General features: G+C 43.4%; 1 pseudogene; it reads right to left on the bottom strand.

Annotated features, from left to right (window-relative positions):
- Positions 1 to 10356: 10356 nt before the first annotated feature.
- Positions 10357 to 14461, bottom strand: LOC115328149 (annotated as a pseudogene).
- Between the last annotated feature and the right edge of the window lie 717 nt (positions 14462 to 15178).

Raw genomic sequence — 15178 nt, 5'->3', positions numbered from 1 at the left:
TCGCTCACACTATGTACTTCGTCGCCGCTTTCTATGGCTAGAGTTCGCCTCGCCGGTGTTTTAACTGCCAAACATTTGGTCACGAATCCCAGAACTGCCGCGGCAAAGCCACTCGCGCGAAGCGCGGTCAGACTGACCACTCAAAGGATTGTCTTTTATGGAGTTGAAGAGCTTTTTTTTAAAAAAAAGCATACATAACCCAACAATAAATTATTTGATTTGAAATTGTTTGATCATTTTTCTTTTAAACTTACCTGAGCCCTTTCTGTGGATTTGTTTTCCTGAAATTCGTATTGTTTTTTTAACGAAACACATATCTCATCAAGAAATTTACGCTTATCATTTCTACCTAATTGCGTGTCGACATTATGTTCCTGTTAGCTTGTGAACACGGCTTGACTATCTTAATCGTCGGCGTTCCGGACAGGTATGAGGACGCTAGAGCAAGCACAGGATTGAAAGGAAGCACTGAAGAACATTGAGTTTGTAGAGGACTTCAGGACAGCACGAGGGTTCAAATGTTAATTACATACGACAGCTCAGATTTGCTCAGCGATAGTGAAGGAACACTCGCAATAAGAAGCACGTGATGTATTTATTATGGTGCATTTAGAAATGTGGCAAAAATGTCAGCATGTGAAACCAGTATGCGTGTCTCCTGAAATAACCGTGGTTTTCATTCATAATAGCTGATTCTGTATATGTGAAGGAACTCGTGGAGAAGACAGGTAGCGAACGTTTAACTTATATTTTTTCTGATGTTAGGAATAATGATAACGTCGATATCAAGTGATTTGTTTGTTCATAACAAAAAACCTAAGTCTGGTAAACGTTCATTTGTTTTTGCGAAAGAAACATTCTTAAGATCAGTGTATGTGTACATTTAGAGACGTTTTAGTGTGTACCGTGTTCGATCCCAAATGTATTTATTCAGTGATGTAGAAATTTTCTGAACATGTTCAATTCAATTCATTAATGTATTGAAACAAAGCTATTGGGAATTCTCGGGTGAAAAAAAAATGCCCCAGACGGTTTAAAATGGGCACTGACACCCCAATGGTCGTATTGTCTAAAACGATGCAAGTTGTAGTCAAAGATACGCGAAAAAAAAAAATTCAACAACACGAAAAAAATCTTTATCAACTCCCTCGTGCGTACGCGCCTTTTTTTTAAATTTGACGTTTTTCCCTCCCTCTTTTCATCTCCTTCCTTTTTTTCAAATTTGTGATGTAATCAATTATGAAATTTACAAACTTTATAAGTGATATTTCGATAATTATTAATGTCGGAATTCGTAAAAAAAAAATTTAACGCGATTGTGAACGCACTGCGGCGCTACTTTTTGATATACCGAAGATGAGAGTCCTGAAATGATGTCGCCCCTGGCATTTTATGCTCACGGGGAAAACTTGGCAGTGCTCCGCACATGTAGCAGTGAGGATGATCGGAGAGTCTGGAAATCGTACGAAGTTCTCTTTTCGGTGCCCGACGACCTCCGAAACTTCGAAGAGGAAATCGACAAACTGTGAAAACAACTGGGTTTGGTGTCTGCGTACCTTAGTTTCGGTTCTGAATCTGCCGGGGCAGCCTTTCACGCAGAACCACGCGATGTGGCCCCTCAGGTCGCCTACAAAAGTCTACTGCGCGTTCTATTCGATCACACACCGTTTCAACAAATTGGAGATCGCTGAAAGGGCCCTAAACGAACTCCAACCTCGAAAATGAAGCGTCGTCTGCTCATAGTGATAGGCAGCACGCACGTAGAAGAGCAGCTGATCGCGGGACAGGGGCCAACACCACACTTCCGGTTGGGGATGTTTGGAGGCGTGAGAGAAGCTAAAATTACAGGACGACTCAATCTTTGACCTCACTGCAATGGCGCGGATCTCGGGGGAACTTCAAACTCGACTTTTCGAAAGTGTTTTTTACCGGTTTGAGTTGAGCTAGTTGGTACATGGCTATGAGGAAACAGCTTGAACACGAAACACTTGCACACAGACAGGACAGGACATACACAAAGCTGACTATCAACTATTTATTACTTCTTCCTCCACCTCCTTTTTTTCTTAGTCAATTCGAGCATTCTACGATTGCGAGATACGATACACTTATTAGAATTGTTTAAAAAAGAACAAAGCACAAGAGGAGTACATATAAAAATATAAATAAATCATAGGCAAAAAAAAAATAATACATGAACGAAAATTGAAAAAATCTGCAAGTGCCCAAGCAAATCCCATACATGTCCAGTTCGAGTCACTGTCTTCAGTATAGACGCTTTACACATGCGCCAAATTACAGCCGCCATTGCTGACCTTCTCTCGTCTTACCGAGATGCCGAGCAACTCAAACGGTAGTTGACGATCCTCTAGAAAGGCCGATGCTTTAGAAAAGAACTGAGTTGAATCTAATATTTCAATAACCTTGCCTGCTATGGTAATGATGAAGTGAAATAAACGAAATAAGAGGAAACAAAAACTGATGGTCAGTTATGGCGGCGTCCATGCACAGCTGCTGCAGAGTCTATACCGTAGATATTGTTTTGAGAACTTCTTCCCATGACTGCCCTCACGAGTCGCTGGCCCAAAGCCGCAACACACCGTAGATATAGTTTTTCTTTGCTGTGCAGCGTGATGGACGGACTTCTGACACATTTCTCTCCACTCTCTTCGATGGCTAGAGCATCTGTCGCGCGTGTGGATTTTTGTTTTCTGTCTGTGGGATGTGTTTTTGGCAGAATGTGGCAGGATCACGCAGAAAAATTGATTGACAAAAATACCAAGGCAATCTTCAAGTATGTTGATATTTTTTTTGGTATTGTGCACCACGTATGTTGGAGACGGCAGAACTGCTTGTTTCGACAAGACCTTGGAAATACTTCAAAATAGTTGTCCGGAACTGGTTTTTACGCATGAGCCGCCGGAAGGAAAGTCAATCAAGTTCCTCGACTTGGCTCTGGAGTTCAGAAACGGTCACGTATGCTGGAGGTACGAACCCCGTTCGTGCAAGGGGTTTCTTCTTTATGATTCGGAACACTCAAAGACCGCTAAACGCAGTGTTTCCACCACGGCACTTATGTATGTAATAAACAAATCATGCAAACATCAGATCGAGGCAAGTTTTGATAAACAAGTGCCTCGTCTAAAAAAATCCGAATATCCTGATCTCCTGGTAGGCGTGTGTGAAACTATTAAAAAAAGGCTATTAAAAGGCTATTAAAGGCTATTAAAACTATTAAAGGCAAAAGCTACGGACCGCCCGTTCCAATCACGCTCCACTTAGAAATTGTGCGCTATTTCGCTTCGATGCACGTATCGGTGCCCGCGTCTCGGATTACTGATGAGGGGACGGGTGGCCAGTGGTTCATATCGAAGACCGCTGATTGACTCAACAATTTTACATCGCAAAGAAAGCCATGACACATAGGTTATTTGCAGCGTCGAAGCTATGGAAATGATGCGGCGGTTTTGGATTCGTCCACCTTGTCTTAATGACATGAGTTTATCATGTCATCAAGAAACAAAGACGAAACTGAGGCAGACAAAACTCAAAAAACTAAATAGTGGTCGGTCCATACATTTATGGGATCACTCACAAATTAAAAAAAATATATATAGCAGTACGACAAAACATTGAAGTGGTATATGCTTTCGCCCAAAGAAGGCGTGCTCTATATGCCACCGAGTAAGGAACGGAAAAAAACAGAACAAGGCATGCAACATTGCTCACACGACACGATATGCCCAGTGTGGAACAGGGGTTGTTTACAGCATTCCTTTATCTTCCGGTAAGTGTTACATCGGTCAAACGGGCCGGTGTATCAACGATAGAACAAGAAAACATGCCGCGCTAGTGAAGTGCACATCAGCAGGCCACCTGTCAGCCCACTGTAGCACATGTGAGTGTAACCCAGCCTTTACCAGCGTGAGCGTTCTTGCAAAAAACCAAAATCCACACACGCGAGAGATGCTTGAGGCACTAGCCATCGAAGAGAATGGAGAGGAATGTGTCAGAAGTCCGTCCATCACGCTGCACAGCATAGAAAAACAATATCTACGGTGTGTTGCGGCTTTGGGCCAGTGACTAGTGAGGACTGTCATGGGAAGAAGTTTTCATAACAATATCCACGGTGTAATGGTGTCAGTGACTCGAAGTGGAAATGTACGGGGTTTGCTTGGGAACTTGCAGATATTTTTTTCAATTGTTCATGTAGTATATTTTTCTCTTCGCCTATGATTTATTTGTATTTTTATATCTACTCCTTATTATGCTTTGTTCTTTTAAAAATTCTAATTAAGGCGTCGTATCTCGCAATGTGAATGCTCGAAGGGACTAAGAAGAAGAAGAGGAGGTGGAGGAAGAAGTATTAAATAGTTGATGGTCAGCTTTGTGTATGTCCTGTCCTGTCTGTGAGTAAGTAGTTAGTGTTCAAGCTGTTTTCTCATAGACATGTTTTTCTACTTCAGAAACCGTGAATCTCCAAACTTCGAATTTTGAAGGTAATCTTCTGGCATCGTTTTCAATTTTCTTTTGATAATAAAGATAAATAAATATGATTTTGACCCGTCAATGTCCCTTTAAAATTCCTGGGTTAAAAAGAAAAAAACGTGCCTACAACACACACGCCAAGGCAGCAGTGTGGCAAACTGGAGCCACCTAATGGCAGTCACGCCACATGATAACAACACAGCAGAACCAAGCAGATGGAGGGCCAACACATCTATTGGTTTATCTCATTAGAGAGGGGTTCTTGCAATTACTAACACGGAAACGGTGTCTGAGACGTTTTCGTTGATTGTTTAACACGTGATTGATATTTTTAATTCGAAAGCAATAACTGTCCCATGAAGCAAGCCGACGTCGTCAGCTTTCAAGCTGCACCAAACGGCACCTAAACTCCTTTCTCCATGTGAATCCGAGCGCCTAGCTTTGAAGCCACGCGCGAAGCCTAGCCAAACGGCACCTAGTCTCCCAGCTCCGAGAGAAGCGGAATGTAGCGGAAATCTGATGGATTTCGGCTTCGGTCCTGGAAAGCGTTGAGATTATTTGCCCGTAGCTCTCTTTTTCCGAATATCACCTCGCATACAGCCGCAGCTCAGTGACTCGGCATTTTTCATTCCGTTTGATGCCTGGTAGAAGCTGCATTAGGGGAGTAGTTGCGGCGTCGTTCCCGAGATCAGCGGCTCTGTCAACGGGAGTATTCACGGTGACAGACTGACACGAAGGAAGTCTTGTACCCTCAAGGCCGGTTACTGACACTGAGTGATGCTGTGAGACGGTGCGCGGACATTGCTTCTTGTTGCGCCGCCGAAAATACATTCTCCCATGTTTCGTTGAAAGCTGTGAACGTTATGAACGCGTGATCTACATATGGTACAAGCTACGTGCCGCAAGTGTTACTTCTGCAGTTTTAATTTTTGTTCCACTCTTGAAGGAAGTTACTGCTTTTTCTCGGAGCTGCGGAGATTTCTAAAAATAGGTTAACAATATTTTTTTTGGAAGGAAGTAGCAAACGTTTATACAATTTTTCTACATGAGCGTTAATTTTTTTTCTAGCTTAAAAACAGTCGAGGCTGTTGCCAACGTAGTTTGCGCATTTTCCCCCTCTAGACTTCTCCTTTTATTCGATGCATTTCACCCATACTATAGTAAGTTAAAGTTAACTTTTTCGCGCTGAGATCTCTATCTTTATTGCGAATGCAAGTACGAGCGTTGAAGTAGCCGATGGTATAGACGACGTGTATTTTTTGTTATAGAAAAGTAGCTTTTGTTGGAATCATTTTTTTTAGGTGAAAAGCACGTGGGGTTACAATTCACAGCTTCGTGGGCGCCAGAGGCTACAGTTTTCTTTTAAACTCAGCAAAGTCAGGATAACGAACGCACTTTTATTCTGTAGTAACAAGATCTTTTGACATATCCAACTTGATGACTTTTAAAGCTAGCAGATAAAATGCTCGTACAAAATTTATGTTGAATTTAATTTTATATCTTTTTCTTTTAAGATGTAGAACTCCGCGTATGTGTTCTGCAGATATCAGTTTGAAAAATGCAAAGCCCCTGTTTTACTGTTTGTTCAAACTTGATACACAAATATACCAAATATTGAGAGAAGCCCCTTCGGTACTGGTTTTTATATTTCATGTGGCGGAGAATGCTGCAGGCGTTGTATGAATAAGCAATCCGATGTTCTATCGTGACATGCTTCCAGCAAACATTTTCTAAAATCAAACCCTACGACCCGTGTCCATAAGACACAACCTTCGCAGTGGAAGCGGCAGTGTTAAACGCGACTTGGTAAGAAAAGGAATTATTATTGATAAGCTTCCAAGGTGTATTAACATCTTTGTAGTTGCGTTAGAAGGATGTAAATTTTACTGCCAGTGTCGGGGATTTTTCCCGTTGTTTGTATTCACGGCTCTAAATTTTTTCTTCTTTTTTATATCGGTAGCAACAAAAAAAAAAAATAGGAGATGACAGCGCGCGGAAACGTCTGAACACCGAGCTCGGGTTCGAATGATTACCGCGCAGACGCAAAGCTAGCAGCCTTTGTCTCCTTCTACTCACTCTCGGAACGCGTTTGAATACCGAACGCCAGCGTGCGGCGTTCGGCGTTCGTCTTCATAAAGGCAGCTAGCTTTGCCTCTAGGCACTATTCTTTACGTTCCCCCGCTCTCTCCCCCTCCTTTCCTTCTGTTGCTAAACGTATATCTTCGCTTTTACAGTGAAGCTATATACGACTCGTTGGTCGGCTTCTTTCGTATCTCTCGACAAAACAGTAGTCGGCAGAATAGTAAAAAAACAAAAAACATCGTGCGCGCCTTATCATCCTTCGCACGCGCCTTATCATCTAGTATGTAGTTTTGACACTTGTTTCAACAAGAAAGCCACAAAACAAGGGTTAAAACCACGTGATAGAGGATAAGACGCACGCGAGCAGTGCAAAGTACGTAGCGCTCCCCGCCTGCGTTTAGCTGCCACGGCAGCGGCAGAGTACGAAATGGGGAGTGATGTACTAGCCCCTCTAATAATAATAATAATAAATTTATTGCAGGTGCTTAAACGTCTTCAGAGTATCATTTCGGGACCGTCAAAGTCCTAAAGACTTGTAGGACTGATCCCAACAAAATATCAACAAAAGCACGCATAACAATGAAAAAAAAAACCACACACACACACACACACACACAAATAAAACCAAAAAACACAGAACAAAGAAGTTACAGAGATTCAGAGACGCGACAAAGTAAATATCGTTAAAGACGAATTGCACAGTACAAACTCATTACAAAAAGTCTTGAAGGTTGACGCTATTTTCCTATGGGCGAGCACATAGTCTTCAGTTTTCTTTTTAAGTTTCCACGAGAAGTAATGTCACTCAGCGCAGGTGGGAGTTTGTTAAAGGTGTTTGGGACATAATAGTTCCGAATGCATGTCCCAAAATGAGTACTAATTCGCGGCGTGGCATATGGTGCCACGCCGCGAATTAATAATAACAATAATAATAATAATAATAACTATAAACTATAAACTATAAACTTGTATTCAGGACACATTCATGAAAGCATACAAGAGTGCGGGGACAATCAAAGCCAACAAATGGCTTTGATTGTAATAATAATAATAATAATGTAACAATAATAATAATAATAATAATAATAATAATATTATTTATTTTGTTGTATCCACAAACAGACACATAGATCCAAAATTATATGCAAATTATCGACTCCAATTTACGCCGAAAATTTTTTTGCGTCATTAAAAATGTCTATAGCAGATTGGTCCCGCCAGTTAAATTCCAGTTGCATTTTTGATAAGGAGACGTATCATATAAAGTCAGGGGGTTGAACGGGCACTGAAAGTGACTGGATTGTAAGGAAACATAGAAACAAGCACTACTTAACAAAAGTGGTGAATCAATACTTCCGTTCACAACCTTATGTAAAAACATAAAATCATGTAAATGCCTTCAATCAAGAAAGGTGCACAACTCTAGTTTTTCGTAGTAACACTCGCGCCCGAAATGCCTGTCATAGATTACCACTATAAAGCGTCTTTGAACACGCTCAATGGAGCATGACGCAGTGTGGTTGATACAATTCCAAACAATTGAAGCAAACTCCATATTTGTACGCACTAAGCAACAAAATAAACGCGCAAGACAATCAAGCGAAGAAAAGTGCCTCCTAAAACGAGATATCGCCCCAAGGTTCCTAAGAGAGGCATTACATATAACTGAAGCATGATTATTAAAATTTAGAGATGAATCAACACAAATTCCAAGATCTTGAATGACGGACACTCGGGAGGTGACATTGCTGTCAATTGTGTAAGGGAACACAAGTGAATCTCGCTTTCTAGTCAGGGGCATTATTTTTGTCTTTTGCTCATTAAACAAAATATGGTTCATCGAACACTACCTTGATATTTCCAAAGCGTCATCCTGAAGAAGTTTGCACTCCGAGTACGAACAAACACAGCGAAACAATTTGATGTCGTCGGTAAATAGCAATACTTCCTGGTTTTTCACGCTATGAGAGATGTCGTTCACAAAAATCCAGAATAAAATTGGACCAAGGTTGCTTCCTTGGGGATTTCCGGAAGGCGACAAAAATTTAGCAGACATGAGCTCTGATAGACTTACATAATGTCCACGACATGAGAGATAACTTTTCAACCAAGGCTGTATATCGGACACAAACCGTAACCATTTAGTTTAGTAAGAAGAGTATTGAGATCAACCTTATTGATTGCCTTCGTCATATCAAAATATATTGCATCGACTTGTGCGTGGGCATGAACAAATGAAAAGCAGTATAATCTAAAAAAAGAGCACAGACAAGATTGAGCCGTCTTGCCCTTTAAAAATTCGTGTTTTTCGGGGTTTATTTTCAGGCTAAATTTACCGTTCAGACGTTTGTGCAATACCACCTCAAAAACCTTGGAAAAATTGCACAATGAAACGGGAAGGTAGTTGTTTACAATACTAGGATCGCCTGATTATGTATCGGAACAACTACGGCGCTTTTCCAGATAGACAGAAATATTCCTGAGCGATGTGATAAATTAAATATGTGTAATAAGACAGGAGACAGCTCCGCACACCCTTTCACAATAAAACTGCGATAGCCATCTGTACCACAAGGCAGCTTAAGTTTCATTTTAAAAATGCTTTCCTTAATTTGAAGTTTGTTAAACGGGGTAACGGAAAGAAAATCTAATGTACCTTGGCACGTCGTGCTGCCGTCAGTGACGGCCGCAGACGTAAAACAGGATTTAAAATGCACTGCAAACTTGTTGGTAATTTTACTTGGATCACATTTGTAACCAGAATCATCTCTTATTGGGACCACATTATGATTTCGCTTCTTTTTTGATGGTACGTACTTCCAAAAGCTTTTTGACTTCGTGTGCATATCAGTCTCACCGTCTCAAGTACAGCCATATGCCTACTTTCGTCTTGTTTAAAAACCCGTTTTGCCAAGGCACGACACTAACAAAATTTGGCATACCACCTATGCAGTCCAAATTTTTCAAAAAGACGATAATAATGAAGCTTAACGTCGTAAGCAATGCCTGAGCTCCCTTGCAAGCCATGACGGGAACTTGTTTGCCCGAAAAATACGCTTAGGCACGTATTTACCTAGGGCGCTTGAAACTACTGTTGTAAGAGTCTCTGCAGTCAAATCCGCGTAATTATCATTCAAGATTGGTTTCCAGTCATAACACTCCAAGTGCTTGTACCATATTGAGGTAATCTCTCTTTCTGTACAGAAACTATTCCTGGCTGCAAGAGCCTCGTTGACGCAGCGGAAAGAGAATAGACACAACACATGGTGGATGGAAAGGATCAACCCGTGTTAAGGGGTCCACAATCGGCAAGGTACAAACAACTGGCGAGGAAACTAAAACAAGGTCAAGTATATTCCCCGCTGAATTTTGGATAATATTGCGTTGTTCAAATCCATTACAATAAATAAAACCAAAGCAGGCTTGATACTTTCAGGCTGGTGACCTCGCCTGCCAACGAGTCATACCTGTTAGCCAGTCAATTTCTGGTAGATTAAAATCCCCAGATATCTGAGCACGGAACTTTTGTCATATCAAGCTGTTCTAGATATTTAAAATGACGAGCGAGAACCTCTGAGTCAGAGTGCGGTGGGAAGTAATAGTTCCCTATTCGATAATTAATCCCGTCACAGGACGTAACCTTAACCCATGAACATTCCGTTAAGTTTCCAGGTCATATCTTCTACATGTACACAGTGACGCGTCCACGGCGGTTAAAATACCTCCTCCATATCTCTGTCCCGTAATGCCATAATCACGGCCTTTCCAAAATACTGTATATGACGAAGGAACATATTGGGAGCTAGTGATACTGTCCTTTAGCCCAGTTTCAGTGAGGCAAAGAATGGTGTATGAACTGCCTACAATTTCCGACATAAAATCGGAGGACTTCGTTCTAAGGCTGCGAACGCTCTGGGAGTAGAGCTTTGCATTCCAAAGTAGAAGGTTAAAAGGTTAATCGTTTACATTGACCACTGTGGCCAACGTGACTCTAAGAATGCGAACAAAAGGGCAAAAAAGGCATCTGGTTGGCCATGTCAAGTTCATTGATATGATCAAGTTCGTCGTTCTCGACAGCCGCGTGAAAGGAGGCATAGCTATCGTGTTTTGTTACAAGCTTGGTGCACGCCACTGACTTGCCTATCAAAACACTTGCCAGGGATTCCGTAATGTCAGCTTCCGCTGTTTGTAGATCTAGCCGGGAGACGAAGTACCCTCGGCGCCTGGGTTGCCGTGGCACAGAGCACAGCTTGCTCCCGGCGTTCTTTCCATTGAAAAGCCTGCGTCCTTCTTCCCTGTGACAGTCTTGAATCCATCAGCGTCCACGGCGCCCCCATTGCCTAGATATACAGATGATGACGATGGTTAGGTATGTAGAAATCCTGCTTATTAATTAAGGTGTTTTTGTTAGAAAATTTATCTTTTCAGAGTTACGTCGGCATTTTTTTTTAGCTTTGTATGTTGTTGTCGGCGTTTTGGAGGGAGCATTTGGGGGGGCATCGCGGTTCGAGGTGGGAGAGCTTCCCCCGCGGTCGTTAAGAAACGTCTCGGGTTTCGGGAGGTGGTACGGGGAGAACCCGCGCTTGGAGCTGTTTGTGGCTTTTAACCGTGCGTGCCTGTGTATAAAGGGTTTCGCCGCTTAGTATCAAATTTTCGCTTTTTTACCCGGTGTGATAATTTAGCTGTTGGCGCCAGGCAGACTGGGAAAAATGCAGGGAATGACTACAGAAGGAATTTGGTTTCGGCGGTCGGAGCGCCAGGCTGACAGCTCACCGACCATTGGGTAACAGTGTACAACGTGGGAGCGGCTGAATTTGGAGGGATTGGTCGGTCCCTGAGGGGAAAGAAGGCCCCTACGAGTCTACAAAAGAACTGCCGAGAGGATTCTCGGGGATTGGCTTCAATTCGATTTTGAGGAGACTGGGGACAAAAGTATGGGGTTTAGTTTTGGGATTTTAACACAATGTTGAGTTCGTGTTGTTTTATTTTATAATAAACGCGGCCACACTGGCCACTGTAAAGCCAACCAACGTCACAACGTGCTTAGCAAAATCGAGCAACTTTTTTTTTAATTAGCTTCCCGGGGTCTGTCATCCGGCGAACACCATCTACGGGTGAGCACCATCCGGACCAGGACGTGCACCCCGATACCTTCGAGGTCGAAGGAAGTTGACTACGATATTCCACGAGCCGTGGTATTTACGGGCACAGCACGACGTTGTCGTTGAGTCGGAGACTTGTGTCGGGCACCCAGAGCAACAGAAATATAGGACGGCGCCGTTGACTCCAAAGCGCCGGATGAGGAGTTTTTGGGAGCCCCCGCCATGGTCTTGTTCACAACTGCTTGGCTAAGTTGGGAAACTTCCATTCGTAGTGCACTGTTGTCTGCACGTAGCACTTCAGCCTCAGCCGTGAAAAATTCAAGCCAAGACGAAAAAAACGAGCAGACGAAGGATTTCAGAAGAAATCCCTGCATGTGTCGATTCACCGTTCTCGGGTCCGCCGATGTTAAATTCCGCGTTCCTTGTTGTGGGAGTAGCCCCGCCATCAGTTTCGGTGCTGCCCGCATGCGTTTCGCGGTAAAGATTGCGGTTGCATAAGCTGCCGCGGCAACGCAGCGTACGAAGTCCGTCATGAAAGTGAACATTCGAGAGAACTCTCTCTGGTTGGGGAGCAACAATAATAATAAATATAATATGCACCAACCAAATCCTCGTTTAAAGGCGGAACCCTACGTTTCGAGACCTGCTCGGTCTCTTCTTTAGAGGTTGACTGCCGCTATGGCCGTTGAGGAGCAGTATTCTGTTTTCTTCTAAGGTAGTGTATATTGTTTTGCATCAGTGAGGTGGCGAAGTCCGTTCACGTAGGCGGTCGGCAGAGTGCTGAAGGATCTATTTATGTTTTCTGGCTTCGTTTGTATGTGCCAGGATTCAATAAAAGGTCTATGTCTGGGATTGGTCTCAACGGCCAGGATGCTGCTGTTGGCAAAGTCAATTCTGTGGTCCTTGACGTCGCGGTGCTCAGCTACAGCGCTTCGTTCATGGTCGAACTTTCGAACGTCATTCGTATGCTGGCGGATTCTCTCCTGGAAGTTATTTGTTTCCCCAATGTATACGACCGGGCAGTCCGCTCAGGGAATATCATAAATAACGCCTTGTGCTTTTTCCTTAGGTTGGTGATCCTTTGGAAGGGGCATGAGTCTTCCGAGCGTAGACATCGGCTTGTGGGCCACCTTGATCCCTTCTTTGGCCAGTACACGTGCCGGCGCCTCGCTTGTACCTTTTATGTAGGGAACGCTGATGCGTGAGGTAGGACGGGTCTGTGTACCTGCTGGGGGTTGCAGGTGTCGGCGATCTCGGGCTCGATGAGGAGCAATGCGGTGGATGAAGCTGCTTCTGTAACCATTATGTTGTAGGTCGGCGAAAATGGTGTGTTCCTCTTTTTTACGGTCAGCTTCGGATGAGCAGATATATTTTGACCTGGATAAGAGTGTTCTGACCACTGATGCAGTGTGACAGGCTGGGTTATTGGAATGGAAATGGAGATAACGTCCAGTATGTGTCGGGTTTCTGTAGACAGAAAACTGGAGCTCTTCATTTTGTTTTCTGACGAGCACATCGAGGAAAGGTAAGGTATTGTCCTCTTCATGCTCCACGGTGAATTGTATACACGTTTCAATGGAGTTGAGGTGGGTAAGGAACGTGTCCACTTCCGACGTTTTTAGGATGCAAAAGCAATCGTCTACATACCTCAAGAATACTTCGGGGCCGTGTGAAATGACTGTAGCGCCTTTTCCTCAATGGCTTCCATACATAGGTTCGCAGTTGTGACGGAAATGGAGGCATCCATTGCGGTTCTATTGGACTGTTTGAAGAATTCTCCCTTGAAACTAAAGTAGGTGCTGCTTAGGCAGAACTCAAGGTGGCGGCAGAATTCCTCCACGCTAACCGCTCATTCACACTGGAAGCGGATCCGCGTTCGCAAAGCGGTTGCGAACGCTGTTGTATAAAAATCCAGTACAATTGCACGCGCACTCGATGACATCAAGTGCGCGTGCAATTGTACTGGATCTTTACACAACCGCGTTCACAACCGCTTTGCGAACGCGGATCCGCTTCCAGTGTGAATGAGCGGGAAGTTTTATCCTTTCGCTCAGGGATTGGTCTTTCTCGACGGCGCTCTTGGCCGTGGCGACAGCCAGGGGAACCGGACGAAGAGACCGAGCAGGTCTTGAAACGCAGGGTTCCGCCTTTAAACGAGGATTTGGTTGGTGTATATTTTATTTATTATTATTAAAGTCCTTCCTATATAAAAACAGTTACAGTGCATTTACTTGGTAAATCGTTGCAGGTGATACCACAGCTTCGCTGACCTATCACCTTCACAGCATGAAGGTGGATGGTCTTTTTTTTTTTTTAGTTTTCTGTTCCAATTTTTAACCTATATTTTTATATCAATGATTACTTCCAATATTTCTACTTTCAGTCACACTTCTAATCCTTTTGTTCGTTTTCTATATTTTTGAGGACGGTATGACATTCAACAGATGTTTTTGTTGTTGTGGTATTCGTCTAAATTTTGATTGACTGGAAAAGGTATTGTTAAGATGTCCACGTCACTTCTATACATTCTAAAGGACAGCACCGTGTGTTCACATCACGAACCCAGAAGGTTTAAGACATTTTGAAGAGTTTCGATCATCATGCAGCCCGGTGCTCTGTTTTTTCTTGTGGTTGCAGCGTTTGGTGAGTAAGCTGAATGATATTTGCGAAGTATAATGAAAAACCTCAGGAAAATAGGATATCTTAAAACTTTCCTTGCGACGTTGTTACAAGTCGTTTCCGGACTTGCCCTTCAAAGTGATATGTTTGCCGGAAATGTCTTTAGCCATACCCTCGGTATCTGCTGCAGCGCTCCCAAAATTTACGTCGTTATTTGAAAAAAAGAAAAAAAAAATTATACGTTTTCGTTTTTTCGCGTTTTTTACCATACTGCTCTTCGATTCCAAAGTGCTGCTTTTCAATGTGACAGCGTTTCGACCATTTGTTACTGTTTGCAACAAGATGGTTGCTACGGTAAACGTGGTCCGTGTCATGCATCATTGTGGAACGCAAGGAGTTGTAACGCAGTCGGTTTAGGGCACGGTGATCTAGGGTGCTTTTATTTACGCTTTGCTTAGGATGAACACATGTAATCATTTTGCTCCAAACCCGTATCTTTTTTTGTTCCGGAGTACGTGAAAGAGCGCCTCCCAGCGTGCGCTTCTGGCATTCACTGTGCTACGGTGGCAGGCACGTAGCCAGGATTTTTTTTCGGGGGGGGGGGGGAGGGGGGAGGGAGCCTGCCCATGACAAAATGATGCATGAGGGGAAGGGGAGAGAGAAGGTCCCAGCAAAATGGAAGATTTCGGGGGGGGGGGGGGGCGGGGGGGCGGGCCCCATGGGCCTCCCCCGGTCTACGTGCTTGTACGGTGGCATTTTGTTTACGGCGATTTCTTTGTATGTTCCCTGTGTGCGCGTGCTGTCGGCATAGAATACTACAGAAATTTCATCAGCTTAAACAGGATGACATGGACGCACCCTAAGCCTGTTGCATGGGAACGAAAATT

The sequence above is a fragment of the Ixodes scapularis genome, unplaced genomic scaffold, assembly GCF_016920785.2.
Source record: "Ixodes scapularis isolate PalLabHiFi unplaced genomic scaffold, ASM1692078v2 PGA_scaffold11__112_contigs__length_91849675, whole genome shotgun sequence".
NCBI classification, from domain to species: Eukaryota; Metazoa; Arthropoda; class Arachnida; order Ixodida; family Ixodidae; genus Ixodes; species Ixodes scapularis.
The sequence above is the reverse complement of the archived record's forward strand: the minus strand, read 5'-3'. Positions and strand labels throughout refer to the sequence as shown.